At 35.6% G+C, this 20,638-nt stretch overlaps 1 protein-coding gene across 1 annotated transcript in view; it reads left to right on the top strand.

Moving 5' to 3' along the window:
• Positions 1-20,638, top strand: part of MAGI2 (membrane associated guanylate kinase, WW and PDZ domain containing 2) — a 1,284,239-nt gene that overhangs the window by 35,071 nt on the left and 1,228,530 nt on the right. The gene's annotated exons all lie outside the window — the stretch shown is intronic.

Here is a 20,638-nt window from a genome sequence, read left to right as displayed (position 1 = left end):
GTTGAGGATATGTGGTAAGTACGGGCATCGCTGGGAATATTCCACGCTTTTAAGTAGTTGCTTGTTTTCATAATAGGCTGATTTTAATGGCATTGGTTATATTTTTAAAGCAATATCTTTCCAGTATTATAGCATTTTAAGCTTAACTCTCTGAGAAAGGGTGGAGACAGAGGTGTGTATTTGTGTGAGTTTGCGCAATCCTTTCCTCCTTTATATTATTTCAAAATGCAGTTATTTAAAGGTCAGTTGATGCATATTTTGCTCTGGTTTCTGGGACAATAGAGTCAGAGCATGCTTTCCACAAAGTTGCTCAGATAAAGATCCAGGCTATCTAAAATTAGGTTAGATGGTCCTGAGCAAAGAAATCAAAGCTGCCTTATATTTAGTTCTACTGGGACATCCTACTGTGCATTGATGTAACCATAATATGCCCTCCTGGGCCAATATGGGCCACCAATTACCTCCCTGCAGTAGATCTTTTGGTACATGTAGGTGGACATTTTATTCAAGGGGGGAATATCTTTTTTCATTTGTTATGCTACCAGAGAGTACTAGGATTATTTTGAATCTTTTGCTCAAATTTTTCATGTCATCTGTTTCCAGCATAATAATAAAATAGCCTTTTAAGAGTTTTGTATTTATTTTCAACTTTTTGAGGAACCTCCATACTGTTTTCCAGAGATGGTATATAGGAATGCCACTGATTTCTGTGCATTGATTTTATATCCTGCCACTTTACTGAATTCCTGTATGAGTTCTAGCAGTTTGGGGTTTTCCACATAAAGTATCATATCATCTGCAAAGAGTGAGAGTTTGACTTCTTCTTTGCCGATTTGGATGCCTTTTATTTCTCTTTGTTGTCTGATTGCTGTGGCTAGGACTTCTAATACTATGTTGAATAGCAGTGGTGATAGTGGACATCCCTGCCTTGTTCCTGACCTTAGGGGGAAAGCTCTCAGTTTTTCTCCATTGAGAATGATATTCATTGTGGGTTTTTCATAGATGGCTTTTATGATATTGAGGTATGTGCCCTCTATCCTTATACTCTGAAGAGTTTTGATCAAGAAAGGATGCTGTACTTTGTCAAATGTTTTTTCTGCATCTATTGAGAGGATCATCTGGTTCTTGTTCTTTCTTTTATTAATGTATTGTATCACACTGATTGATTTGTGGATGTTGAACCAACCTTGCAGCCCAGGAATAAATCCCATTTGGTCATGGTGAATAATCCTTTTAATGTACTGTTGGATCCTATTGGCTAGTATTTTGGTGAGAATTTTTGCATCCATGTTCATCAGGGATATTGGTCTATAGCTCTCCTTTTTGATGGGGTCTTTGTCCAGTTTTGGGATTGAGGTAATGCTGGCCCCATAAAATGAGTGTGGAAGTTTTCCTTCCATTTCTATTTTTTGGAACAGTTTCAGAAGAATAGGTATTAATTCTTTAATTGTTTGGTAGAATTCCCCTGGGAAGCCATCTGGGCCTGGGCTCTTTTTTATTGGGAGATTTTTGATGACTGCTTCAATTTCCTTAGTGGTTATAGGTCTGTTCAGGTTTTCTATTTCTTCCTGTGCCCTATGACCCAGCAATTGCACTACTGGGTATTTACCCCAAAGATACAAATGTAGTGATCCGAAGGGGTACATGCACCCTGATGTTTATAGCAGCAATGTCCACAATAACCAAACTGTGGAAAGAGCCAAGATGTCCATCAACAGATGAATGGATAAAGAAGATGTGGTATATATATATATACAATGGCATATTATGCAGCCATCAGAAGGAACGAAATCTTGCCATTTGCAATGACATGGATGGAACTGGAGGGTGTTATGCTGAGCAAAATAAGTCAATCAGAGAAAGACATGTATCGTATGATCTCACTGATATGAGGAATTCTTAATCTCAGGAAACAAACTGAGGGTTGCTGGAGTTTTGGGGGGTGGGAGGGATGGGGTGGCTGGGTGATAGACATTGGGGAGGGTAATGGCTATGGTGAGTGCTGTAAATTGTGTAAGACTGTTGAATCACAGACCTGTACCTCTGAAACAAATAATACATTATATGTTAAAAAAAAAAATCATAGGAAGGGAGAAATGAATGGGGGGAAATCGGACAGGGAGACGAACCATGAGAGACTATGGACTCTGAGAAACACACTGAGGGTTCTAGAGGGGAGGGGCGTGGGGGGATGGGTTAGCCTGGTGATGGGTATTAAAGAGGGCACATACTGAATGGAGCACTGGGTGTTATATGCAAACACTGAGTCATGGAACACTACATCAAAAACTAATGATGTAATGTATGGTGATTAACATAACAATAAAAAAATTTTGTACTTACTCCTTCAATGATAATAAGATAAATATTTATAAAATTAGAAAAAATGTTATTTTACAAGAAATATGTTTAACATGAATAAGGGGATAAGTTGGTATTTAATAAATAGTTCAAATACTCTTATAATTGTCTTGTTAATGCTTTACTTTTTATATACTGTATGAATCTTCAAAGACAGTTTCAGATGCAAAAACAAAGCTAATTTTTGGACACGACAGAAAGTTGTCTGTTTCCCTTAAGCCATATGATAATTTGGAGGATTCATAGCTCAAAGCTACAACATTCTCACATTTTGTCCCTATTTAGGCAGCTCGGGAGAAATAAGGGAAAAGCATACATTCTTTTTCCTCTCCTGTTCCTCTTCTTCCTTACTTTTTTCTAGTAGTCTTTTATTTTGTAACAAGACTTTTAAATTTTGTTCTTACAATAGTATTGATTAAACAAACTTGTTATAATAGTCATCATGTCAAAAATGAATATTTTAGGAAAATCAGCATCCATATTCCTTCTGTATGAATAATAATTTATCAAAAAGCATGAATGAAAGAACAAGAACAGGAAATGATTAGTGAAGAAAATATAAAGATTTTCATTCATTTTAATATTTTAAAAATTATCATTAAAAGATTACCTTAAGAGCCATTGACACTTCAGGACAGTGAAGAAACAGTAATAAATATATGAATTAGAAAGATTGTAGTACATTTAACCAATGGTGAGTCTCTGAGGGAAGCTGGATTGTTAGAAATGGTGTTTGGATGGCATTGTTAATTAATTTTTCCTTAATTTTATGTCAAAGGTAACACAAAATAAAATGTATGAACTGAGCTTATGCATAATTTTTATGGCTATTTGAGGAAATATTATTTCATGGCTTTGAAACTTTGCATTTTTGTTTCCATTGATGGGGCTAATGAACTTAAGGGTGAGTATCTAATTAAAGAGTATATCAGCCAATATTTATGAGCAGGTTCACAAGAATTTATTTAGAAACATAAAATCATAAAACTGAAAGAGGTTCAGTAGGTCTTCATTCCAGTACATCCTCCTTCCCTATGGAGAGACCACTCCCAAAGCAGTGAAGGTAATAACCGAAGTCCTTCATTCTAAGATGGCAGTGACCACAGCTTTCATGTTGGACAGTTCCATTTGTTACAGTCTTTCATCATAATGGTCTGAAATTTATCTCCCTATCTAAACTGATTGTGGTTCTGACGATAACCTAGATTTATCCAGTTTCTCAATTTTGGGAGTGGGAAGGAGGATATTTAGAGTGAGTATATATGAACATCCAGAAGTGTCCTTATTTGCTAGCCCCATGGGCTACAAGCATTATTATTTTATCTGTGGTTTTAGGGAATGATGCTATAAAATCATGACTGTTTCTCTAAAGAATGCTCTTAGCATTGAGGACATGTTTTGATCCTCTATAATTACCCTTAATTATTTATTTATTAGGTAACCTACATAAATGTGTCACATCTCCATAAGCTTTATTCCATTTCAGATATTGCATTTCATTGATTTTAAGATATGACATTATTTTATCTCTCACTAAGAAAGAAGAAAAACCGTGCTGCTAATTAATTTATGATACAATTCTTTCTTATCACTTAGAATTTTTATTTTATACTTATTGGAAGAAAGGTTTTTGGAACTATTTAGTCAATTTTTATGAAGTATAATATATATACACAAAAAAAGTAAAATGTAAATGAAAACCTTAGGTGAGGTATCTCCAAATATCTTTAATTGAGATTCTAACTTTTCTAGGTACTTTTCTGTTTAGAGTCATTGATGTCTGTCTTTTTTATAGTTTTATTTTTACATCGAGAATTGTTAAAAAAAAAGAATTCTTGTAGCAGCTTTTATTTTAAAAAAGAGAGAACAAGAGAGAAAAAGAAAGAGGGCTTCACTGTTTCCATAACTTTCTTCCCAGCCACTGGATTCCCTTCTGCAAGGTGTTTTGTTTTGTTTTGTGCATGTATAGACGCATTTAACTATGTCACAACTGCAGCATGGATGATATTAATTTAAACAGGACTTACGTCAGGATCGGAGGCATTAGAATGTGAAAGGTCTGGGTATTAAAATTGATAACAAGTATGGTAGTATTTTTTAAATAAGTAGTTTGAATTAGTTCTGCCTGACAGGATATAGGTATCTCCTATATAAATGTGTCTGAAAAATGATCAGTTTCCATTCTTCAATTGCCTGTGAGGGCAGTTTCCCAAGGGCCTGTGATCCTCACAGCCTCCTCTATCACAAAACTCTGATGCCCTCACTGAAGATAGGGTATCTAAAATACAGATGCAAAGATGTGGTGCTCAGGACCTCAGTGAATTGAGTCTTAACCATTATATTGAGATACTTAGGATATTCTATTCTCAATTATTTTCATTGGAGAACTCTGATTTTCTTAATGCAAAGAGCAGCTTTGGAATAAAGTCGTTAGTTTTAGATTCCAAGCTACTTTCTACAAAATAAAGGAATTATTTATTGTGTATGGTGTGTTTACGCAGAAGTGATCTTTGAGGGAAGCTGCTTTACCCATGTAAAGAGTTGTGGAGGAGGCATAGTTACAACAAATCAAACATACGGACCTGTGAGTTTCTCTTATTCATTTTTAGCTTCTTATTATGGAAAATTTAATCACCTTTTAAAGCAAATAGAATAGAACAATGTACCCCTACGTACCCATGACCTACCTTCAACAATTATCTGTATTTTTTCACTTTGTTTCATTTATTTCCACTACTATTTTCCCTCTCTGGAGTATTTTAAAGCAAATACCGGGTATTAGGGTTCTGGACCCAGTTCTGGTATGTGACAGGGGACAGATTTCAACACATAGCCAAGCAATTCTCTGGACACCAGCTGGCGTCCTACATTCAACTCATTTCTGACACTATCTAGTTGGAGCAGTTCGTAAAACTCAGGAGACTGTTTACTTACTAGATCATCAGTTTATCATAAAAGAATATAACTCAATAACACCCAAATGAAAGAGATGCATAAGGCAAGGTATGAGGAAAGGGCACAGAGCTTCTATGCCCTTTTCGTGTGTGTCACTCTCCCTGTGTCTCCACACATCACCAACTTAGAAATTCTGAACCGTGTCCTTTTGGGTTTTCATGGAGGCTTCATTACACTGGCATGATTGATTAAAAATCATTGACCAGTTGTCAATTGACCCAACCTCCAGGCTCTTTCCTCTCCCTGGAGGTTAGTGGGTGTAACTGAAAATTACAATCCTCTAATCAGATTGTTGGTTCCTATGGCAATCAGCCTCCATCCTTAGGTACCTTCCAAAAGTCCACCTATCAACATAACAAAGACCCCTGTATAGCTCTCATCATTTAGGAAATTCCAAGGGTTTTAGGGCTCTGTGCCAGAAATAGGATAAAGAACAAATAAAAATTTTTTATTATAAAACACAATATCACACCAGGCATCTTTTATATTTACCATCTAAATGTCAGTGAGCTTAATTCACATAGAAGGACATTTTAGACATAACCACCTTGTTGTTATCACAGCTAACAAACTTATTGCTAATTACCTAATATAAAATACCCAGTCCATATTCAAATTCCCCTGATTGTCTCAAAGACGTCTTTTGAAAATTGATTTTTTTCTTCCTTTTCTTCCTTTCCTCCCTCCCCTTTCCTTCTTCCCCCTTCCCTCCCTCTTTGTCTGCTTTCCTTCCTTCCTTCCTTCCTTCCTTCCTTCCTTCCTTCCTTCCTTCTTTCCTTCCTTCCTTCCTTCCCTCCCTCCCTCCCTTTTTCCTTCCTTCCTTCCTTTCTTTCTCATGAATCAGGGTCAAAACAAGGTTGAAAACTGCACTGGAATATTATGTTTCTAAAGTCGTTACTCTCTACCATGTATAGAGCAAATTGGTATTCCTAATATATATATATATATTTTTTTTTTTTTTTCAGAAAATAAAGATAACAGTGGATTTTGGGCCAGGAAATTTGGATTCTACTAATAGCTGGTGTCACCAGTTAGACTCAGTGAGAAACAAGCAGATAGCCACATTCTTTCTCACGGTTAAGCCTTGAAACAAGCTCTATGGATTCTTCCCAGCTCCTAGGTTTATTCCTAGTTTTCTAGCCACTATTAGGTATTAAAAATAGACTCTTCCCCCCCTTGCTGTTAAACAGTCTAATGCAGTCTAATATACAATCTAACTTATAGTTTTATATATCTGGTGCTGTTTAATCTGGTGTCAAACTGCTCTGTGTTTCAGATGCCCAAATGTTTGTTGTTTTTCTCATGAAGCACTTTTGTGGATTCTTCTGATATTTTCCACCACTGGAGACTTCCAGGTCTCTGACTGGCAATTTACAGCTTCTTTTCAAACCCTGTCTTCCTGCAAGTGCTTTTTCTTGGGGCTCTCTTATTTTAGAGAGTCTTCTTGGGAACAGTCCCTTTCAATTCTCAAGACAAGCTCTTTTCATGAATCCACTAGGTCAGTGAGAAAATGCATACATCCTTATTGGGTCCAACACTGGATGTATAGGTCTTTCCCAATACAGTCTGGTCTCAAAACTCCATTCCCCCATATCTTAGAATTACAGCCACCCCTGACTCCAGTAAATGCAGACTTGGACTGAGTTGGGAAAGAAAGTCTTGACTTAGGGTAAAGAGAGAATGATAGAGTACTCCAGAAACTCTTTCTGTAAATGATATTATCTGCCAATTTTTTACAATTCCTCATGAATTCATAACCTTTTAAAAAAAATACAGTCTGGAGGTGAGTATTGAGCCAAAGTGGATTTACATTCTCTAAAACTTATCCTGAGTAGGTCTGTTATCTATTGTTCTCTGCATCTGGAGCTTATAAGAAGGAAAACTCACAATTAACATCCTTGGGATCTTAGCTACATCGTTTAAATTTCATTGGATCTATTTTATCAAGTGTAAAATCCATTCAGAGTTAAGCCCATTGTTAGGCCTGTATTCAGTGAATGGACAGTTTGTCATAAAGGAGACACACCTAAACATACTTCATCTACTAAAATTGGATTAGCAGTGTTAACAGAAGTAAACAGGATAGGCTAACCCTTGAAAGGAGGGAAATGGAAGAAGAAAGAGTTGTTACCAACCAAGGTGGATACATCTTTCAGCTCTGTATCCCCCATAACTCTTAACAAAGTAGTGACTGTTCAATAAATATATTTATATATAAATAAATGGCCAAAGATGTAAAGATTGGGGAACCATCCACTTATAGGACTGAGGAGGTAGATTTTTTCCATACTTGAAGATGAGGCATCTGGAATCTTTGTAAAACAAGTGACCCATTTACAAAATGACCAGTCAGTGTCAGAAATAGGACCTCTGCTCATCTATGAGAGTCAAAATAAGAGGCCACGACAGGAATCACATGTATGAACTCTAGTTTGACTAAGTTGTCTAGTCATCTGACCTAAGTAATTGGAACTCACCAGTTCTTCCCTCTATGCCACATGTTGGTAGGGATTGACTCTGCCCAAGAGACAAGAGAAAAGTACATGTGAAAAGAAAAAAGATAGAAGAACAACCTGAGAGGAAGGTTAAGGGCAAGAAAAATCAGCCTGGGTCTCTGCCATGGTGCCATGATGCATAGTTAAAATGTGTGCTTTTATTGAGCACCCACAATGTGTCTATTATTTACAAGGTACTATTGAGGAGATAAAATGATCTTTAAGATAAGGAAGGTCATTGTTTTCTTGACCTTTGTATCACAAATCAAATAACTCAAGGCAGTATATTGTTTAGCCTTTTAACAAAGTTTTTGCCAACTCTGAAGAATGATAGCCATTCTTTCTTCTGATGTCCTGGGAAATTTTACATATTCTATCATAATGTATTCTCATATTGGATTTCTCTCCCCAATGATCTGTGAGGCTCCCTATCACCAATAACAAAAAACATCATAGATAGATACATTGAATGAGTGAATAAATTAATAATGGATAAATGAGTGCTATAGACATGGAGCCTGAGTGCTCCAACTGTTGAACAGACTGTATATTGAAGGGGAAAGTGTTTCAACTTGGAAAATATTATTGGCTGAGAACAGTGGGGACTGGAGTAAGAAATTTATCTGAGGACATGAAAGGGGGTAAGAAAGAAAGCAGAAACAGGGTAATCTCACATAACAGCACCACACTGAGGGAGGATGAAAGAAGAGAGAACTGACACAAAGGACTTGGTCAAGAGCCAATCCACACTGGGGGCTCAGGCAGTGTGGCTGGCTCTTTTCTCATTATGTGCACTTCTGAGGCGTAATTAAAGGAGTGGTCGTCCCCAGCAGCCAGTTCAGTTGTTAAAAGAGGTGTTTGTGCCCACTAGCATAACTTGGCTCAGTGAAATTGCTTTGTTTACTGTGATGGTTTTGGTGGAAAAAATAAAAAGGACTCTGATGAATCAACAAAGGGCTTTGATATTCAAAGCACTTCTTAACTTGACTACTAAAAATCCTACCACCTTTATATGGGTGGGCAGGATTTTTCATCACACTTGCTGTAGACATATAGAAAAACTCCTCCTTTGTCCAGTGGACAGAATGGAAAGAAGGAATTATTTGGAAACTAGGGTTATTTGTATGGGGATGTACATTAGTGGTCTGGAAGGAACAAAGCTGCATATAACATCTTAGCTGCCTGCAAAATTGCTTTTAAATATAGACTCAGCCATCCTTATCCACATTCATTCTTTGAATGGGAATTCAGATTGTTCAGTAGTGAAATTGCCTTGTTTTCCGAGTTGTGTCATGGCCATTGGCAATATGCAGGACTATTCTTATCTCTCAAATGGTGACTTAAGAGGAAAATCCAAAATCTCACACTGTGTTCTAAAATTCTTTCATTAGAGATTCAATCATTCTTTTGAAGTTTTGAAGATATTTCCTTCCTCAGGAAGCATCAAATGAAATGTAAACATGTCTAAAATGGCAGTGACATAAGCCTTTATTTTTGGCTATCCCTTTAGGGCCAAAAGCCCCAAAAGTAAGCCCAGATGGGTATTTTATAGCTCAAAGGATTATAGCTTTTCAGATTCTGAATGGACTATAAAGATTACTGAACCCATTGTCTTCAGTATACAGTTGGGGAGATTGAGACCTGGAGTGGCAAAGTGCTACACATAAAGTTATATAACCCAAAGCTAGCGCCACATCTCCTGACTCTCAACACCAGTTTTTTCTCTGTGTCACACCTTGGTAGGGATCAGTCCCCTGCCAAGAGGACAAAGGGAAGGTACTTCTGAGGAGAAGGAAGAGTGATCTGAGGAGGAAGAACAATCTGAGAGAGGACAGTCAAGGGCAACAAAACCCAGCTTGTAACAACGGCAGGATGCCTGGGGCCAGCCTCACAAGGGAATTTAGCCAGCCACCTGGAGAGGTACTGGCAGGCCAAAATATAGCCCTCAATTTCAACAGCACAAAATATGCTGATTTTAATGATAATACTTTTAGTTTTTTTGTAGTAAATAATTTATATATTTATATACATTTATATCTATATATGTGGAAGAAATAAAGTATATATATTTGTGGAAGAATAAAGAAATATGTTTAATATTTAGAATCAAATAAAAAGGGATATAAAATTATAAAACTCCTTTTTTGTCATGAATAGCTCTTTTCTGATAAGGACCATTTGTATTAAATAGAAGCTTCCAGTGAATAAATGCTTCATTGGCAATATAGCACACTGTTGCCATGAGTCCAGATACCCCTCCAAAGATTGCCAACTGCCAACACAGATATGTTTATCATGAACGTTGTTACCATTGTGTTGACAATATCAAGCCAAGGCCAAAATAAACATTTCATTAATTGACCAAGTCTGAGTATCTATAAAATTATGAAAAGGAAAATAATGGTGACCTCAAATCCAGTGATCATAATGTATGGTTCAGGGGCTTGTGCAGTGATATATATATATATATCTTCATGAAATTTAAATTCTTCTGTTTTCTAGGGACACAACATGTGAAGTATTCTTAATTCATATTTTTAGCAGTAATTTTGACTCCTAAGTTCTTATAAATATACATTGCAGTGACATAGCACCATATGATTCTTGGAAATACTAAACAAAATCCCCTCAGGGTGCTTTTCTCATTCAGTTGAAGGAAAAAAAGATGGAGGTTAATATATCATATTTCCTTTTTTTTTTTTTTTAAGATTTTATTTATTTATTTGAGAGAGAGAGAATGAGAGACAGAGAGCATGAGAGGGAGGAGGGTCAGAGGGAGAAGCAGACTCCTGTCGAGCAGGGAGCCCGATGCGGGACTTGATCCCGGGACTCCAGGATCATGACCTGAGCCAAAGGCAGTCGCTTAACCAACTGAGCCACCCAGGCGCCCCTATATCATATTTCCTTTAATTTGAAAACATTCTCGTGTGGTCGGGAAAATACAGATCTAATTTATGGAATGAGTGGTTCTTATTTTTCAAGTAGTGTTTCACAGGTATATAAATCAGTATCTTAGGAATTAAATAAATAACTACTTTCCAGAATGAATGATAAATTGATTGAAGTTTTTATCTTTTCTAAAGTAAATATTTACACTTAATTTTAATTTTAAATGATATTGATTTAAGGAAAAATTATATGAACATATGAAGTGCTCAATTTTTCCTTTTCTGTTAGTTAATATTTATACATTGTTCATATATTTTTGATTGAAGAGCTGGGAATGGTTATGGTAATAAAAGATTTCAGTCAAGATTCTACTGTTCATTTTGAGGAAGGAGGTGTTTGTTTTCTATCTACTACTAACTTAGTGTGATAAGATGTTGTATTAGCTTTCTATTGCTGCTGTAACAACCACAAACTTAGAGGTGTAAAACATGACAAATTTATTGTCTTACATTTCTGGAGGTCAGAAGTCCAAAATGGATCTTTGTGGGATAAAATCAAGGAGTAGATCAACGGCTGTGTTTCTTCCTGGAGGCTTTGGGGGAAAACTTGTTTCCTTGCCTTTTCTACCTTCTAAAAGTCATCTAGTTTCCTTGGCTTAGGTCCCTTTCCTCCATCTACAAAGCTCACAATGTCAGGTTGGTCTTTTTCACACTGTCATTTCTCTCTCTGTCTTCTGATTCTCACTTCTACAAAACTTCTGTGATTACATTGGGCCCACCCAGACGTACAGTATAATCTCTATTTTTTAAAAAAATATTTTATTTATTTATCTGAGAGACAGAGAGAGTGTGTGAAAGTAGGGGGAGGAGCAGAAGGAGAGGGACAAGCAGACTCCATGCTGAGTGTGGAGCCCATTGCAGGGCTCAATCCCATGACCTTGAGATCATGACCTTAACCACCAAGAGTCAGATGCTTAATTCACTGAGCCACCCAGGTGCTCCTAATGTCTCTATTCTAAAGTCAGCTGATTAGCAACCTTAATTTCCCTTTGCCATGGAACTTAATATATTCACAAGTTCTGGGGATTAGGGCTTAGACACCTTCAGGGGGTCATAATTTTGCCTGCCGTAGAGCTCAAAAAGGATGAAATGAAAAGCTCTTACCACCACCTGACATCAAGCAGCCAGGGATATCACTGCATTTCTGTTAAGAACTTCATGCTGGAACTGTGCATGATAGTGGACCCAGGGCAATATTTCTCTGATGTGTAGAATGAGGCCCATTTCTTTCCCCTTGCCTCATATAGTCAAGGATGCCCAACAGCTAAATATGTGCTGAAGATTATTTACACATTAACTACCAATTATTTGAGCTTATTCCAAAAGAATGCACCTAAATGTACACTAATTGTAGGCAGCTACTACATTCAGATGAAAATTATTTTGAACAAAATTCAAAATATACCCACATTCAAAAAACATATCTAAATACCATATTTTACTTTTTTCTTTGATATGCATTCAAATATTTTAGCAATTAGTATATTGTTTAAGTTGGAAATTATTTTTTTCACCTAATGGAATATGGTGATACAAATCCCATGAAATTGATAAAGATGACTAGGGTATTTTGTGGTATATGAAGTAATACTATTTATGTCCTTTTGTTTTTATGGAAGACTAGTCAATTCATTGTTTCTTCTACACAGGTTATCATATCATATTGAGATCAGTCAGTGCCAACTGTTGAGCAGGTGGTTCTTCTTGGCATCTCTGTTGCTTGTAAACTTCACCCACATCTTTCTTCACTCAAGAGAAAAAATGCTTTGGTAGTGAAAGACCATGTGACATCACAGTATTTGTGTGTATTAAGCATCCACAATGTACACATAATGAGCAAGGCGCTGTTGGGTGGAATAAAATAAACGCCTGTTTCACCTTTTCCATTTTCATGTTCTTCACTTCCTAATTATCCCTGACCTTTCAAACATTGGATTCAAAAATAATTCGGGTTCAAATTTTGAAGATCACAACTCCTTTAAATTTAGCATTATCAGATTTTCAGCTTTCATAACGTATGAAATATATTATACATGAAATATTACATATAATATTAAATATATTACATCCTAATTTAAAATGACCACAAAATTTGATTAAACTTTGGAAAAACTAGGGAAAAGCACTTAGAATACTTACTGTACATAATAAACATTATATAGAGCTGATATTAGTAATAATAGTAGTAGTAGTGGGGGGGGTAGTTGTGACTTGATGCCTTAATTTTATTTTGATAACAATATAAAAGCACCACCCAAATTCCTATATGCATTTTTAATTATTTCTCTATTTATTCTTCTTTCAACATTGTGATTCTGCTCATCAAATATTGTATTCTGGTCATCAAAAAATAAAAATGAAAGTATGTTTCTAAAATCTAGCTGTGTCAGGAATATAGTCAATTATACTGTAATAACTTTGGTGACACGTAGTAACTACATTTCTTATGCTAAGCATTTCCTATGTATATAATTGTCAAATCTCTATGTTGTACACCTGAAACTAATACTATATGTCAACTATACTTCATTTAAAAATAATTAATTAATTAATTAATTAAAAGCAAAAAAATCTAGCTATGTCTAATTTATACTAAACATTTAAATTGATTAACTTCTGGCAGCCATTAATTAGAAATGTTGTCCTTTGTTTTTATGAGAAAAAAATGCTAAGTATTAATGATTAAATTGACTTAGGGCATATAGAGAAATGATAAGGCCTGTGAGCTTCATAACTCTTTGCTATCTCCGTTGTAAAGACTAAATAATTTGATACTCTGGTTATTCCGTGCTGTATTAGATGTAATGGGAAAAATGTGTTGTGACATATAACCCCTTTTTCTTCTTGCCTTAGGATGTTACCCATTGTGGAAGAGCTCCTCCTAAATCTTTGTTAGATTTATACTGAAATAATCCACTTCATTCATGTCCCCAAGCTCATGTATGTATAGCAACCTTTAGTTTAATAACATTTCAGGTCTCAAAATAGAGTATTTGTGATGACAGTCACTTTAATGTAATGTGAAAAGAAAAGAACACTAAGGTTACATCTACAAAAGATATTTTGATTACTGACATTCTCTGAGAATATATATTTTTTTAATCTTTGGCACCTCTATTAAATTTACAGTTGCACTGGTAGAAAGGAAGAGTTATTTTACTCTTTTTATTGTGACTGTACTTGATGAATGTCATTTTTTCCTACAGGTAGGTGTGCAGAAATATTGTATAAATTCACTGAAGCTTGTTTCTGACACTATTCAGCCTATATTTCCGTAAAGGGTTTTCTTTGGATTTTTATCTGAAATAAGTCAGCTTTTATTATGTGATGACAGCTGTTTAGAACGACATGCATTTTCTGGGCAAGTTAAACCTTGGTGCTATATTTATTAGTCCTTTTATTTTTTTCTGGATAATGCTCAAGGCATTGCATTGAATTCGTCTTAGAATCCACTGTTTTACCTTAGTTGTTTTAACCAGCTATATCATTTTAAGTCCTTAGATTAATAACCTACAGACTTGAAATTTGGGATTTGAAGGAAATGTAGATTCTTCAGTTTGTTTTCTACTGTGGAATCACACCACGTGAAGTCCCCCATAAGTTCCCATTTTACTTCTTTCTGTATCCATTTTTTCGGGTACTAAATTTTGAATTTATCTCATGCTTTTGATATTTCTCTTTCACTTATCATCAGTTCTTTTTGATATATACGTTTCTCTTTAGTCAGCTATTTTCTCCCTCCCTCATGGTAACAACAGGTCATCATTTTTTTCCTACTAAATTTTCCAATTCATCTCATACTTTTGACATGTACATTTCTCTTCCACTACTCCTTAACCTTTTTTTTTTGATATATACATTTTTGTTTAGTTACTTGTTTTATCCTAGTTCTTCTTTCTCTCTTTTGTCTCTGTAGCATCTCTACCCCATGGTATTATCTGTTTCCTTTGGAAGTTTAGACATTCTTTTCTAACCTTGATTGCAGCGATTTCTGTTCAGTATTTTGTTCTCCATATCTTAATGATGTATGTTGATATATTTCTTATTTAAAATATATTTTAGGGGAGCCTGGGTGGTGCAGTGGGTTAAGCGTTGGACTCTTTTTTTTGGCTCAGGTGGTGATCTCAGGGTTGTAAGATCGAGCCCCATGTTGGGCTCCATGCTCAGTGTGGAGTCTGCTTGAGATTCTCCCTCCCTCTTCCACTACCCCTCTTGCTCATGCTCTCTCTCTCTTTCTCTCGCTCTCTCACATAAATAAATCTTTAAAATATATATATATATGCATATATATTTTATTAGGCAGTTTGTAAAATGGATTCCATTATACATTGTTTCTCATTTATAATCATTATCATAATAGTTTCATTTTCCTTAGGAGATATACTAGGGAAAAGAATAGAGCACATGAATAGCTTCTGTTGTTCCAATTCTAACAGTATGCAAATCATTTAGTGGTAGTAAACTTTAGCTGTAGTAAAATCCAGGTTTCCAGGCTAGGCTATTGCTATTTATAGCTTTTGAAATGGAGCATAATATTAGCTATCTCACAAAAGCCATGCCAAGGTGAATAAATGGAAAAGCTTTATTAAAAGGCATGAGTGTAAAAATATTATTTAAGTGTAAGTGTTATAAAAGTACCTTTTTTAAATTTACTGTCTCTCTTAGAGTGGCACGTATGAATTTAAAGGTTCATAATATAAAAATATGCAAATATAAAACATAGACTTTATGTACCTTTTATATACCACATATAAGTGGAAATCCAAAGTTATTTGCATTTAATTGCTTTTAAAAATGAATGTATTATATTGTTCTTGTGATAAATGTGTTTGGATCTTAGGACTAATTTAAAATTTATATCTTAGAACATATGGATGGTCATATTTGTACTTTTGGCAAAAGTTTCTTTTCCTCCCAAAACTGACTTTTGATTAGAGAAGGCTTGACCCTTACAACTGACCAAAATTTTCACAAAATGGAAACCCATAGCAGTGTTCTTCAAACCAGCCTGTTACATAGATGAGAAAGCCAAACCTGGAAATATGATGTGACTTGCCCATTTCACATAGCAGCTAGAATCAGTGCACAAATTAGAACAAACATATTCATGTGATCCTACTTAACTTATGGTTCAGAAGGAACTTTTGCATTTACATCAAACCTCTTCTTGGAAGTAAACAGTTGATGCTAGAGATGGAAAAATCCATACTGAGGTATAGGGACTAGTTAAGGCTAGGAGCCAAGGTAATACAGCTTTCAGAGTATGTAAGAGCTACTTAGTGCCCTGGAAAAATGACCATTTGGAGGTTTTCTTTATGGTAGCAATTCATACATCAGTTCCACTTCAAGATTTATCTTTCTTAGCCTTTCATCAGTTCTGAATAGATACATGGATGTGAATATTGGGTCCAGGTTTAGAAATGCAAAATTCATCATTGTGATTCCAAAGCAATTTCATTTTGTACTGTGATTACATTTTACAAATAACATAATGATTTTACCTCTGTCTGTAAAACTTGTGTGGATACTTCTTTTGTCTTTTTCTTTAATAATCAGTATTTCTAAGCCAAGAAGCAAAACCATCTCAAAATCATTGGTAGGACTGTGCCACAGGGAAGGGGTTCCTGGACAGTTAGAAGACCATACGTATTTCACAAAGCTGGTATTAGCATTTGCTTTCTACTTTTTTTGTATCCTATGACTCCCCACAAAGTCTTATCTTTTAAGAGGTGCTCCTAGCAAATTGCAGTAATAACTGACCAAAAATTTAACTCCCTTTTCAACTCTCTTTTGGAGCATCTTTCATGTAATAGGCTGAATGATGTTCATTTCTATTTTCCCCACAGCCCTTCACATGGGGCTTTACATATAATAGACTTATAAATGTTTGCTAAATGTGGACAGATGAGCTAACGACAAATATGAGAGGTCCTTATATAACCCAAAAGCAGAAAATTCAGACCATGAAAGATCTAGAGTTGATTATATTGTCTTTTTTGGGAAACGCATTAGCTATGAATTACGGAACCTGTTTATTGACATAAACTTTCAGTCTCCCTATTTAGCCTCCCATCCTATGAAGAAACTCTCCTCTAAATATAGCTTACAGTTTGCAATGCAGCCAGATCTCCATTCTTCCACTGATAGATAACTACTGCCCAGAAACCTCTAGTCCCATTTCTAGTATTTCTAGTTGTTAAAATGTAGTTAAGGAAGAGCTGCATTCTAATAACTTGCCACCCTCTAGCTATAGTTGCATATTTTGATTGAAATAATATTAAAACTAGCACCACATTATAAACCTCTAACTATTTGAAGTAATTTGAAATGTTTTTCAAATCCATTATCATCCTGCCTGTAATAACTTATTTTACTCTAATATGTTACTGTCTGTATGTACTCTTTTCTTTGTATTAAATAAGGATTTATGAATTCCAATTGTAAAAGAAATACCCTCATCAATACAGAAATTTTTCTTTAAGTATATTCTTTGATGGAATTTACACAGGAAATTTCAAAGTTTCTAAACTCTTAGAAATTTTACCTATTCACTTAGATGATTCCATATAGTCAAATACACAGGATTGGGGAAAAATCACTTATCTTCATATAATATTATTTGGTAGCTTAAATTCTTATTTTATTATGAACTACAAAGGACTCCATTTCTTTGCATTGTGATTACAAGGTCATTCTTGCTCCAGAGTGGAGCCCCCTAGAGGGTAATGTGATGTGTCTCTTATCAGCACAAAGGATATTTTAGGCTCTCAAAAATACTAGATCAGTCAGTCATCAAGGATATTTTCTCTGACCCAGTTTACTTAAGTGATTTATATGGAACTTAAAAGTTTAGTGTCTAAAATTACTCCTGATACTGAAACTGTTTTTTTTTTTTTTTAATTTGTCTTAGGCCTCATGGAACTCATTTTAAGTTCAGAGCTTCCATGGACTTAAAGGCCTAGGTGCCATGATGATCTCTATACAGATATAACAAAGAACATACTACAGCTCTTGAGGCATGGAGGGAAATATGCAGGGAACCATAGAGAAACCATAGTGGAGTTAGGATAGTATTTGAATTTTTGTTTCCAAAGGTGAAGCATCTAATAATAAGTGTTAATGAAGATTGCTATCTTTTTCTGAATTTATAAACTATAGAATTTGGCCAATGCTGTCTGAACACACTGTTAATCCTTTGTTACTCATTTAGAATTTTGACAGAAAAAGTTAAATTTTGACACACAGAGAGGAAGAACAATGTTCCCTGATGTATTTATGAATGATAACACTTGAGTAGATAAACTCCATTGCTTTCTTCAAGCTAACCCTTAACATTTGCATGGCCTGAGGCAAAAATTCAGATGGAGGCCCACATGGGTCAAGTCTAAATATTTAAAATTATAAAGAAAGCTAAAAAGTCTGTTAAATTATGTATGATCTGTCTCCCATCTTAACCAATACAGCTTTGCAATGACTAGGAAGGCCATGTTCAAATTAAGAATTTTCTGTCACCTTGTAGTTTCATGGAAGAATCAAATTCCCCATTATTGGTTCATAGCTTGCTCCGTTTCTCTTTCTATCCTGATATCCAACACTACAAGGGAACTCATAGGTACTCATTTGGGCACTTAGCCTGTATGGCCAATCTCTGGCTGCACTCCTAATCCTTGACCAAATACCCCCATTTGGTCTTCCTTGGGCCATAGTATGCATGTGGATACACACATGGATGAGGTTCCCCTTTGGATCAGAATGGACATGAGGAAGATCAAGGCCATTTAGATAAGGAATTTGGGAATTCTGGACACTCTGAGAACGATTTATATAAAAAATTTGGGTGGACTTTGGGTGTGCAAGACCCCAAGGCCTCCAGAGGGTTGTGACTGGACAAAGACCAGTGTCAATGGATCTAGGACAGGTGCTCTTCTTGCATGGGTCTAATGATTATCTGGCTTTTTAAAAACTTTCTCCCAGAAATTGTTCTTGAGAAATATACAAATGTGTGTGATGAAAAGAGTTGGCATTGTGGTTTCTGAAAAGAAAGGTATTAATATATTTCAAAAGGAAGTATCAGAGACAGAAATTAATGCAAAAGCCTGTGACAAGGACTAAGCCTATTTGGTCTTGATTTTCTTTACCATTTACCTCAATCCAAGTTTCCCTTTCATGAGTAGAGGTATTAATAAGACTGTGCAAGAACCTGCTTATCGGGATGCCTCAGTTGGTTGGCTCAGTTGGTTAAACATCTGCCTTCGGCTCAGGTCATGATCCCAGTGTCCTGGTATCAAGTCCCACATGGGGCTCCTGGCTCAGCGGGGAACTTGCTTCTCCTTCTGCCTGCCGCTCTCCCTGCTTATGCTCTCTCTCTCTCTCTGACAAATAAATAAAATCTTTAAAAAAAAGAACCTGCTTGGGGTGCCTGGGTGGCTCGGTTGGTTAAGCAGTTGCCTTCAGTTCAGGTCATGATCCCAGGGTCCTGGGATCGAGCCCCGCATCGGGCTCCCAGCTCAGCCGGGAGCCTGCTTCTCCCTCTCTCTCTGCTTGCCACTCTGCTGTCTTGTGCTTTCTCTCTCTGTCAAATAAATAAATAAAATCTTAAAAAAAAAAAAGAACCTGCTTATCATTGGTAGAAAAACTGAGAACGAAATTCATAGTTGTGTCCTTGTTGGATGTCATTTTCCAGCTGTTGGGGTCATAGAACTAGGCTGTCAGTTAGTTTGAGAGCAGGTGGCTATAATTAGTTCTTCAGGTAAACATTAATGTTGTCATCCCTGTATATGGGAGAGTTAAAGAGAGCTTTTTTCAGTTCCCTTATTGGTCCTTGAAAATGCCTTTGGCTTTTTGTCATTAAATCCCAGCAGGTGCCAGAGTGCTGCAGGTTTCCACATTTAATACTGCAGTTTTCATCTGTAGACATTCATATCCTATAGTGATCTATGTTATTGCACTTGCTCATGCTTTACATAGTATAACCATCTCTGTCAGATTTAATGTTGACTTAGATTTACATTATGTTCACTCTATATTTTGAAAATATCTTTTCTTAAAAGTTTTAATAGTCATTTTTAAATTGGCTAGATTCAATTTGAGATGACTTCTGTGTGTGCTTGGGAAGTAGAACATGAGTTTAGATTTTGAAATTTTCATTTTTGGCAAGCATAGAACAGGATGTGGCCTAGTTTCAAATGTTTATTTGAAACAAAAATTTAACTGGAATTGAATACTGTGCTTTCTGGAGCGGGTTCATAAAATTTTTGACTGGTTGTTTTTGCACCTAAAATATGTATTCTTACACTTTGTCTAGAAATTATTTTTTAATAATTTTAAAGAGATTACTACTGGGCTTTCTTTTCTTTTTTTAATTTAATTTTATTATGTTATGTTAGTCACCATACATTACATCATTAGTTTTTGATGTAGTGTTCCATGATTCATTGTTTGCATATAACACCCAGTGCTCCATTCAATATGTGCCCTCTTTAATACCCATCACCGGGCTAACCTATCCCCCCACCCTCCTTCTCTCTAAAACCCTCAGTTTGTTTCTCAGAGTCCATAGTCTCTCATGGTTCATCTCCCCCTCCGAATTCCCCCCCTTCATTTTTCCCTTCCTACTATCTTCTCTCTTTTTTTTAACATATAATGTATTATTTGTTTCAGAGGCACAGGTCTGTGATTCATCAGTCTTACACAATTCACAGCGCTCACCATACTGAGCTTTCTTTTTAAAGAAGGCAAGAAAGGCTTTTTTTAAAGGTGTTAGCATTTTTATTGTATTTCCCATGTTATTTATGAAAATATTCATGCAATCAGAAAACTAATAGTTGATATATTTATTAAATATTAAGAGAACATGCTATAAATATATACTGTTAAAAA

This window comes from Mirounga leonina, unplaced genomic scaffold (assembly GCF_011800145.1).
Source record: "Mirounga leonina isolate KUSES-001 unplaced genomic scaffold, KU_Mleo_1.0 Mir_174, whole genome shotgun sequence".
Classification (NCBI taxonomy): Eukaryota; Metazoa; Chordata; class Mammalia; order Carnivora; family Phocidae; genus Mirounga; species Mirounga leonina.
This window is presented reverse-complemented; position numbering and strand designations above follow the sequence as displayed.